Source organism: Chiloscyllium plagiosum, unplaced genomic scaffold (genome assembly GCF_037043375.1).
Source record: "Chiloscyllium plagiosum isolate Xiang-an unplaced genomic scaffold, Cpla_swu_hap1 HiC_scaffold_18, whole genome shotgun sequence".
NCBI lineage: Eukaryota > Metazoa > Chordata > Chondrichthyes > Orectolobiformes > Hemiscylliidae > Chiloscyllium > Chiloscyllium plagiosum.
In genome coordinates, this window is record NW_028270156.1 from 119,686,005 (window position 1) to 119,697,757 (window position 11,753).

The 11,753-nt window shown below is 44.3% G+C and overlaps 1 non-coding gene across 1 annotated transcript; it reads left to right on the plus strand.

Moving 5' to 3' along the window:
* The first annotated feature begins 10,534 nt into the window (after nt 1-10,534).
* Nucleotides 10,535-10,616, plus strand: trnal-uaa (transfer RNA leucine (anticodon UAA)). Its single transcript has one exon. It is a non-coding gene; the product is annotated as a tRNA-Leu (tRNA).
* Nucleotides 10,617-11,753: the final 1,137 nt, after the last annotated feature.

The window sequence follows — 11,753 nt, forward strand, 5'->3', positions numbered from 1 at the left end:
CATCACAGAGTCCGTGCCATAGACTGAGGTGATTCTGAATCTCGTGGTTTCATATATATATATATGTAAACAGACAGCACAGAGTGAGTGCCCTTGACTGAGGAAACACTAAAAGTCCTGGTTACATATATTTATTTAAGCAGGGTGTAGATTTGCTCGCTACGTTTGATATCCGGATGTTTCATTACCTCGTTAACATCATCGATGGCGACCTCCAAGTGAAGCGAAGCTGTTGTCTCCAACTTTCTATTTATATCATTCTCCTGGAGGGGGTTTCTGGGGTGTGTGGTGGTGTCATTCCTGTTCATTTTCTGAGGGATTGATAGAAGGTATCTAGATCTATGTGGAAAAAGTGAGGACTGCAGATGCTGGAGATCAGAGCTTAAAAATGTGTTGCTGAATAAGCGCAGCAGGTCAGGTAGTATCAAAGGAACAGGAGAATCGACGTTTCGGTTATACGCCCCTCTTTAGGAATGAGCAGGGTGTGCCAAGCAGGCTAAGATGAAAGGTAGGCGGGAGTGAGTTGGGGGAGGGGGGCTGGGAATACGATAGGGGGAAGGAGGTTAAAGTGAGGGTAATAGGCTGGAGAGGGGTGGGGGGGAGGTTGGGAAGAAAATTGCAGGTCAAGAAAGTGGTGATGAGTCTGAGGGTTGAGACTGAGAAAAGCTGGGGGAGGGGAAATGAGAAAGCTGGAGAAATCTGCATTCATCCCTTGTGGTTGGAGGGTTCCTAGGCAGAAGATGAGGCGGTCTTCTCCAGGCGTCGTGTTGCCATGGTCTGGCGAGGGAGTTGGCCAAGGACCTGCATGTCCTTGACGGAGTGGGAGTGGGAGTTAAAGGGTTCAGCCAAGGGGCGGTTGGGTTGGTTGGTGCAGGTGTCCCAGAGGTGTTCCCTGAAACGTTCCGCAAGTAGACGGCCTGTCTCCCCAACGTACAGGAGGCCACATTGTGTGCAGTAAGTGATGTGTGTGGAGGTGCATGTGAATTTCTGATGGATATGGAAGGATCCCTTGGGGCCTTGGAAGGAAGTGAGGGGGGAGGTGTGGGCGCAAGTTTTGCACTTCTTGCGGTTGCAGGGGAAGATGCCGGGAGTGGAGGTTGGGTTGGTGTCGGGTGTGAATCTGACGAGGGAGTCACGGAGGAAGTGGTCTTTCCGGAACGCTGATAGGGGTGGGGAGGGAAATTTATCCTTGGTGGTGGGGTCTGTTTGGAGTTGGCGGAAATAGATCTATTTGTTTGTTTATGGCGTTGTGGTTGGAGTGCCAGGCCTCTAGGAATTATCTGACATGTCTGTGCTTAGTCTGTCCCAGGATAAATGTGTTGTCCCATGTCGAAATGGTATTTTTTTTTTCATCCGTGTGTAGGGCTACGAGGGAGGGAGGGTCGCGTCTTTTTGTGGCTAGCTGGTGTTCATCTATCCTAGTGGCTAACTTCGTTCCTGTTTTTCCTACGTAGTGTTTGTGGCAGTCCTGGCATGGGATTTTTGCAGACAACGTTGGTTTTGTCCATGGGATGTACTGGGTCTTTTAGGTTTGTTAGTTTTTGTTTGAGAGTGTTGTTGGTTTTGTGTGCTACTAGGATTCCGAGGGGTCTTAGTAGTCTGGCTGTCATTTATTTAACCAGGCAGCACAGAGTCAGTGCCCTAAACTGAGGAGACTGTAAATCTACTAGATATATAAATTTAGTTAACCCGCCAGCCCACAGTCAGTGCCCTAATCTGAGGAGTCTAAAGATATTATGATTACATATATTTAACCAGACATCACAGAATCAGTGCTCTAAAATGAGCAGACTCTAAATGTCCTGGTTGTATATATTTATTAAACTCACCAGCAGAAAGTCAGTGCCCTAAACGGAGAAAACTCTAAATCTTCTGGTTGTATATATTAAACGATCCAACACACAGTCAGTGCCCGAAACTGAGGAGACTCGAAATCTCCTGGTTGTATCTATTTATTTAACCAGCTCTCACAGAGTCAGTTCCCTAAATTGTGGAGAATTTAAACCTCCTTGTACTTGTTTATTTAACCATCCAGCACAGAGTCAGTGCTCTAAACTGAGGAGAATCGGAATCTCGTTGTTTTACATATTTATTTAACTAGCCAGTAGAAATTCAGTGCCCTAAACTGAGGAGACTCTAAATCTCCTGGTAGTTTATATGTATTTATAACTTCAGCACATAGTCTGTGCCCTAAACTGAAGAGACTCTAAATCTCCTGGTTATATATATTAAACCAGCCAATACACAGTCAGTGCCCTACACTAGAGACTCTAAATCACCTGGTGGTATCTATTTATTTAACCAGCCAGCACAGAGTCAGTGACCCAAACTGAGGAGACTCTAAATATCTTGGTTATACAAATTTGAACCAGCCACCACACAGGCAGTGCCCTAAACTGAGGAGACTCAAAACGTCCTGTTTATATACAATTAACCTGCCAGTATAGAGTCAGTGCCCCAAACTGAGGAGACTCTAAATATCCTGGTTATAAAAGTTTTAACCAGCCACCACACAGTCAGTTCCCAAAAATCAGGAGACTCTAAATCTCCTGGTTATATTTAATTAACCAGCTCATTATATATATTAAACAGACATAATAGAGTCAGTGCCCATAACTGAGTAGAGTCCAAATCTCCTGGTTAAAATACACAGCATAGAGTCAGTGCCCTGGAATGAGCAGACTCTATATCTCCTGATTATATATTTATTTAACCAGCCAGCACAGAGGCAGTGCGCTAAACTGTGGAGAATTTAAATCTCCTGGATATACATGTTTGTTTAACTATCCAGCACAGAGTCAGTGCCCTTGACTGAGGAGACACTAAAAGTCCTGGTTACATCTAATTATTTAACAAGGGTGTAGATTTGCTCGCTGAGGTGTAGGTTTGATATTCAGACGTTTCATTACCTGGCTAGGTAACATCAGTGGCGATCTCCAAGTGAACCGAAGCTGTTGTCTCCTGCTTTCTATTTTTATCTTTCTCCTGGATGGGTTTTCTGGGGTTTGTGGTGATATCATTTCCTGTTAGTTTTCTGAGGGGTTGATAGATGTCATCGAGATATATGTGTTTGTTTATGGCGTTGAGGTTGGAGTGCCAGGCTTCTAGGATTTATCTGTTATGTCTTTGCTTACCCTGTCCCAGGATAGATGTGTTGTTCCAGTCGAAATTGTGATTTTTAACATCCGTGTGTAGGGTTATGAGGCAGAGAGGATCGTGTCTTTTTGTGGCTAGCTGGTGTTCGAGTATCCTGGTGGCTAACTTTCTTCCAGTTTGTCCTACAAAGTGCTTGTGGCAGTCCTTGCATGGAATTATGTAGAAGACGTTTGTTTTGTCCATGTGATGTACTGAGTCTTTTCATTTTGTTAGTTTTAGTTTGAGAGTGTTGTTGTGTTTGTATGCTACTAGGATTCCGAGGGGTCTTCGTAGTCTTGCTGTCATTTCTGAAACTTCTTTGATGTATGGTCAGGGGGTTAGGGTTTCTGGCTGTGTTTGGTCTGCTTGTCGTGGTTTCTTCTTGAGGAATCTGAGCACTATTTCTTTGGGTATCCATTCTTCTTGAATACGTTGTATCGGTGATTCTCCTCTGTTTTCCGAAGTTCGTCTGTGCTGCAGTGTGTGGTGGCTCATTGGAATAGCATTCTGATATAGCTTTGTTTGTGTGTGTTGGGATGGTTGCTGGTGTCGTCAAGTATTTGGTCTGTGTTTGTCAGTTTTCGTATATGCAAGTTTGTAGTTCTCCGTTGTCCATTCCTCGACGTCACAGTCGAAAGAAGAGTCTCCTCAGTTTAGCGCACTGACTGTGTGGTGGCTGGTTAAATAAATGGATACATCCAGGAGATTTGGGGTCACTTCAACTTAGGCCATTGACTCTGTGCTGGCTGGTTAAAGATATATAACCAGGGGATATGGAGTCTGCTCATGTTAGGGCACTGGTTCTATGCTGGCTGATTAAATAAATATACATAACCAGAAGATTTAAAGCCTGCTCATTCTTGGGCACTGACTCCCTGTTGGCTGGTAAAATAAATATACATAACCAGGAGATTTAGATTCTCCTCTATTTGAGGCACTGAATTTTTGCTGTCTAGTTAAATAAATATATATAACCAGGAGATTCAGAATCTCCTCAGTCTAGGGCACGGACTCTGTGCTGCATGGCTAAATAAACATGTATATCCAAGAAATTTAAATTCTCCACTGTTTAGGGCACTGACTCTGTGCTGGCTAGTCTAATAAATAAACCATTAGATTCAGATTCTCCTCAGTCTATGGCACAAACTCTGTGCTGGATGGCTAAATAAACATGTATATCCAGGAGATTTAAATTCTCCACAGTTTAGGGCAGTGACTCTGTGCTGGTTGGTCTAATATATATAACCAGAAGATTTGGAGTCTGCTCATTCTAGGGCACTGACTCTGTGCTGTGTATTTAAGTATACGTAATCAGGAGATTTAGACTCTACTCAGTTATGGGCACTGACTTTGTTCTGTCTGTTTAATATATATAATGAGCTGGTTAATTAAATGTAACCAGGAGGTTTAGAGTCTCCTAAACTTAGGGCACGGACTATGGGCTGGCGGGTTAAATACATTTATATAACTAGGTGATTTACAGTTTCCTCACTTTAGTGGACAGACTATGTGCTGTATAGATAAATGCATGGCGATTTAGAATCACCTCAGTTAAGAGCATTGACTCTGTTCTGCTGTTTAAATATATACAACCAGGAGATTTAGAGTCTCCTCATTTTGGGGCACTGACTCTGTTCTAGCTGACTAAATAAATATACATAACCAGGAGATTTAGAGACTGCTTATTGTCGGGCACTGACTGAGGCTGGCGGGTTAAATAAATATATATAATCAGGAGATTTAGAGTCGCATCAGTTTAGGGTTCAGACTATGTGATGGATGACTAAATACATATATACAGCCAGGAGAACGTCAGTACCAGAAACTGAGGAGACTCTAAATCTCCTGGTTATATATAATTAACCAGACAGCACAGAGTCAGTGCCTTAACTGATGAGACTCTAAATTTCTGGTTATATATATTTAAACAGACAGCACACAGACAGTGCCCCTGACTGAGGACACTCTAAATCTCCTGTTGTTTTGAAATTAGTCAGCCAGCATAAAGTCAATGCTGACTCTGTATTGGCTGGTTAAATAAATATATGTAACCAGGACATTTAGAGTCTCCTCAGTTTGGGGCACTGACTCTGGACTGGCTGGGTAAATCGATATATAACCAGGAGATATAGAGTCTGCTCATTTTAGGGTTCAGAGAATGTGCTGGCTGTGCCCATAACTGAGTAGACTCTAAAGCTCCTGGTTATGTATATTTAAATACACAGCACAGAGTCAGTGCCCGAAAATGACCAGACTCTATATCTCCTTGTTATGTGTATTAAACAAGGCAGCACAGAGTCAGTGCCCTAAACTGTGGAGAATTTAAATCTCTTGGATATGCATGTTTATATAACCATCCAGCACAGATTTTGTGCCATAGACGTAGGAGAATCTGAATTTCGTGGTTATATATATTTAAACAAACAGCACCAAGTCAGTGCCCTTGACTGAGGAGATGCTAAATATCCTGGTTATATATATTTATTTAACTAACCAGCAAAAAGTCAGTGCCCAAAAGTGAGAAGACTCTAAATCTCCTGGTTATATATATTTAACCAGCCGACGCAGAGTCAGTGCGCAAAAATTTGGAGACTCTAAATCTCATGGTTATACGTATTTTTTTAACAAGCCAACCCAGAGTCAGTGCTCCAAACAGAGGAGACTATAAATATCCTGGTCATATTTTTTTTAAATCCGCCAGCCTGCAGTCAGTGCCCTCACCTGAGGAGACTCTAAATCTCCTGGTTATATATATTTATTTAAATCACCAGCACAATGTCAGTGCCCTAAATTGTGGAGAATTATAATCTCCTGGACATACATGTTTATTTAACCATCCAGCACAGAGTCAGTGCTCTTGACTGAGGAGAATCAGAATCCCGTGGTTTTACATATTTATTTAACTAGACAGTAGAAAATCAGTGCCCTGAACTAAGGAGACTCTAAATCACCTAGTTATATCTATTTTTTTAACCACCCGCCCCAGAGTCAGTGCCACAAACTGAGGAGAGTCTAAATATCCTGGTTATACAAATTTGAACCAGACACAACACAGTCAGTGCCCTAAACTGAGGAGACCCAAAACGTCCTAATTATATACAATTAACCAGCCAGCACAGTCAGTGCCCCAAACTGAAGAGACTCTAAATCTCCTGGTTATGTATATTTGAATACGCAGCACAGAGTCAGTGCCATAGAATGAGCAGACTCTTAATCTCCTGTTTATGTTTCTGTATTTAACCAGCCAGCACAGTCAATGCCCTAAACATTCTCTAAATCTCCTGTTTATATGTATTTATTTAACTTGCCAGCACAGTCTCAATGCCTTGTAATGAGCAGACTCGAAATGTTTGGTGATATTTATTGTTCCAGCCAGCACAGAGTCAGTGCCCTAGACTGAGAACATTCTGAATCTCCTAGTTAGATTTGCTTATTAAACGCACAGTCAGTGGCCGAAACTAGAGACTCTAAATCTCCTGGTTGTATCCATTTATTTAACCAGCCAGCACAGAGTCTGTGCCCGAAACTGAGGAGACTCTAAATCTCCTGGTTATATATAATTAACCAGCCAGCACAGTCTCAATGCCTTGTAATGAGCAGACTCGAAATTTATTTAACCAGCTAGCACAGAGTCAGTGCCTTAACTGTGTAGACGCTAAATCGCCTGGTTATATATATTTAAACGGACAGCACAGTCAGTTCCTTGAAATGAGGAGACTCTAAATCTCCTGATAATCAATCAGCCAGCACAGAGTCAGTGCCTTGAAATGAGGAGACTCTAAAACTCCTGGTAATTTATTAGTCTTTATCCATCCAGCACAGAATCAGTACCCTAAACTGAGGAGACTCTAAATTTCTGGTTATATATATTTAATTAGACAGCACACAGACAGTGCCATCTACTGAGGTCACTCTGAATCTCCTGTTGTTTTGAAATTAGTCCGCCAGCATAAAGTCAGTGCTGACTCTGTGTTGGCTGGTTAAATAAATATATGTAACCAGGAAATATAGAGTCTGCTCATTTTAGAGTTCAGAAAATGTGCTGGCTGTGCCCATAACTGAATAGACTCTAAATCTCCTGAGTATGTATGTGTTAGTACACAGCACAGAGTCAGTGCCCGAAAATGAGCAGACTTTAACTCTCCTGGTTATATGTATTAAAAAAGCCAGCACAGAGTCAGTGCCCTAAATTGAACATAATTTAAATCTCCTGGTTACATGCAGATATTTAACCAGCCAGCACAGAGTCAGTGACCTAAAGTGAGGATTCTCTACATCCCCTGGTTATGTATATTGACCCAACCAGCCCAGAGTCAGTGCTCGAACCTGAGGAAACGCTAAATATTCTGGATACATGTATTTAAACAGGCAGCAAAAAGGCAGTGTCCGAAACGGAGGAGACTCGAAATCTCTCTCTCTCTCTCTCTCTCTATATATATATATATATATATATATTAATCCATCCAGCACATAATCTGAACCCTAAACAGAGGAGACTGTAAATCTCCTAGTTATATGTATTTATTTAAGCCACCAACCCACAGTCAGTGCCATAAACTGAGGAGACTCTAAATCTCCTGGATATATATATTTATTTAATCAGCCAGACCTGAGAGAGTGCCCAAAACAGAGGAGACGCTAAATATACTGGTTTTATATATTTAACCAGAAGGCACAATGTCAGTGCCCTAAACTCTACAGGTTCTAAATCTCCTGGTTATATGTATTCATTTAACCAGCCAGCCCAGAGTCAGTGCCCCAAACTGTAGAAACTGTAAATATCCTGGTTATAAAAGTTTTAACCAGCCACCACACAGTCAGTGCCTTAAAATGAGGAGTCTCTACATCTCCAGGTTATATTTAATTAACCATCTCGCACAAGTCGGGACCTAAAAATGAGCTCCTGTGAGGAGGTTGAGCAATTCATCAACTTCACCAAAACATTCCACCCTGGCCTTAAATTTACCTGGACCATCTCTGACATTTCCCTCCCCTTCCTGGACCTCTCCATCTCCATTAATGACGACCGACTTGACACTGACATTTTTTACAAACCCAGCGACTCCCATAGCTACCTGGATTACATCTCTTCCCACCCTACCTCTTGCAAAAATGCCATCCCGTATTCCCAATTCCTCGACCTCCGCTGTATCTGCTCCCAGAAGGACCAGTTCCACCATAGAACACACCAGATGGTCTCCTTCTTTAGAGACCGCAATTTCCCTTCCCTCGTGGTTAAAGATGCCCTCCAACGTATCTCGTCCACATCCCATACCTCCTCCCTCAGGCCCCACCCCTCCAACCGTAACAAGGACAGAACACCCCTGGTGCTCACCTTCCACCCTACCAACCTTCATATAAACCAAATCATCCGCCGACATTTCAGCCAACTCCAAAAAGACCCCACCACCAAGGATATATTTCCCTCACCACCCCTTTGCGCCTTCGGCAAAGACCGTTCCCTCCGTAACTACCTGGTCAGGTCCACGCCCCCCTCCCATCCTGGCACCTCCCCTGCCACCGCAAGAACTGTAAAACCTGCGCCCATACCTCCTCCCTCACCTCTATCCAAGCCACTAAAGGAGCCTTCCACATCCACCAAAGTTTTACTTGCACATACACTAATATCATTTATTGTATCCGTTGCTCCCAATGTGGTCTCCTCTACATTTGGGAGACTGGGCGCCTCCTAGCAGAGCGCTTTATGGAACATCTCCGGGACACCCGTACCAATCAACCAACCGCCCTGTGGCCCAACATTTCAACTCCCCCTCCCTCTCTGTCGAGGACATGGAGGTCCTGGGCCTCCTTCACCGCACCTCCCTCACCATCAGACGCCTGGAGGAAGAACGCCTCATCTTCCGCTTCGGAACACTTCAACCCCAAGGCATCAAAGTGGACTTCAAACAGTTTCCTCATTTCCCCTTCCCCCACCTCACCCTAGTTCCACACTTCCAGCTCAGCACTGTCCCCATGTGTTGTCCGGACTTGTCCTACCTGCCTATCTCTTTTTCCACCTATCCACTCCACCCTCTCCTCGCTGACCTATCACCTTCATCCCCTCCCGCACTCACCCATTGTACTCTATGCTACTTTCTCCCCACCCCCACCCACCTCTAGTTTATCTCTCCACTCTTCAGTCTCACTGCTTTTATTCCCGATGAAGGGTTTTTGCCCGAAACGTCGATTTTGCTGCTCCTTGGAGGCTGCCTGAACTGCTGTGCTCTTCCAGCACCGCTGATCCAGAATCCACCCCTGTGTTCTCTGTCTATACCATGATGTTTAGATTGATTCTAATCTAAACAGTGAGATAATGGAGTTTTACATAAATTCATGCGGCAAGACGTGTCTGATTGAGGACATGGATACCACTATTACACATTGGATCACATCCCACCTGTTGCCTGGCAGGTGCTCATGTGACTCAGCCAACTTTGTCTATCTTATACGTTGCAGGCAAGAATGCCTGGAGGCATGGTACATTGGGGAAACCGAGCAAAGGCTACGACAACAGATGAATGGGCACCGCACAACAGGAGGGTTCCCTCCCAGTTGGGGAACACTTTAGCGGTCCAGGGCATTCAGCCTCGGACCTTCGGGTGACCATCCTCCAAGGTGGACTTTGGGACAGGCAGAAGAGAAAAGTGTCCGAGCAGAGGCTGATAGTTCAGTTCGGTACCCAAAGGGAGGGCCTCAACCGGGACCTTGGGTTCATGTCACATTACAGGAGATCACCATTGCACGAGACACACACACACACACACACACACACACACACAGATATGTCTACACGCACACACACACACACACGGACACAGGTACATACAGACGCGCACACAGACACTCACGCACAGCTTTATAGACACGCACACTCCCACACTCACACATGCACCCCCTCACAGACTTAAGACACTCCGCACTCACTACACACACAGACACACACACACACACACACTTTCTCACACTCACAACCCCCACCCCAGACAGACACACCCACACAGATAGACAAAGACCCACATGCACACAGATATTTTGTGGGTGAATTTGTACTTGCATGCAGTTTTTGTACTTTGCTCAAAAACTGCATTCATTCATGTAGAAATCTTGAGCTCAAAAACTGTATGAATTTATGTGAAAATTACTCCCTCTATTCTCTGCCCGTCTGCCTCATGACTTTTTAAAATTCTGTAAGGCCATTCCTCAGCCCTGAAGCCCCAGGGAAAACTGTCGAAGCCTATTCAGCTTCGTGCTATTGCCCAAATAGTGCAAACCTTGCAAACCCTTTCAAATACTTTCTAAATTGCACCACGTTCGTTACTGAATGCACGATCTGTTAGTGCTGAAGTGAAGCGACGCTGAAACATTAGTAATGACAATTTTGAGCGCTCTTTGCCTGTAGGGTAGCGTGGCCGAGTCGTTTAAGGCGCTGGATTTAAGCTCCAGTCTCTATCGAGTCGTGGGTTCGAATCTCACCGCTACCAAGATTGCAGCTGCTCTTCTGCAGGCAGAGGAACTTAGCAGGCCCTGTATATTTGCGTTTGCAGCCGGTCAGGCCTCTAATCCAGACTGACTCTGAAAACTGTGGGACACTTTGCTGTCGGAGCCCCCTCATCTGCACTGCTTTACGATGAATATGTGGAAACTTTGGTGCCAGTTTCTGTGTCTCAAATAGTCAGCACGTTTGGCTGCAAGTTTGGTTGTTCGAGCCTGCCCTTCGCACCGAGCCTCAATGATTTCAGTTCAAGCATTGAGACCAACCATGTACCGACACTGCAACCACGAGAACTCAGCAGAGTCCGCAGCTGGATGTGGCCCCAATCTCTCCAAGGCCCCGCTGCCAACAGAAAGCGGCTACTGCAGCTTCAATCGCCGGCTTCCTGCTCAGCCCTGGCACACAGCACATGGAAAATTCTTCCCCAGGAACGGCTCTTCCCGTGTGAGAGGGACAACAATTCTACTTTAAATTGAGAATGGCTTCAGAAGATTGTTCCTGTCCTTTGAGTGTTTCATAAACAAAACTCCTGTCTCGCAAATAAGAAGTGGGGAAAGTTGTTGGCAGGAAGGATAGAGAAAGTGCTGATTGTGAGGACTCTGTCTCGGCAGCAGGTGGGATTCCTTACACCCGAAACAGGAATGATTGCGTTTCCTTAGGAAATTTCCCAATTGATTTAACGTCTGCCAGAGTGATTGGGAATCATTCCGGCCACCTAAAGATGAGGATAAAAATATGAAAATATTTATATTGAATCTTAAATCCAGAGACAAGTGCTAAATAGATAATAATGTTCTGAATGAATACTAGCTGAGAAATGGAATTTGTGGATGATGACATTTGTGATTGGGAGGAATGAACTGGATCCTTGCAAATTGCAATGCCAGGTGAAATATCCTCAGTATGAAATGACACACTAATTAATCGTGAGCCAGGCCCAGCTACTTTAGTCGGTACAGCATGAGATGCTTAATCTCAGGGCCGTAGGTTCAAGCCTCACGATGGGCCCTTTCACTCCTTTAAAGAAATCCAGCCCTCTGCTCCACTTGCAGGATTGCAATCCAGTGCAGGGGTCGTTTTTGACAAGTGGATCTGACTGTGTTCGGCCGCATTCTGAATGAAAGCT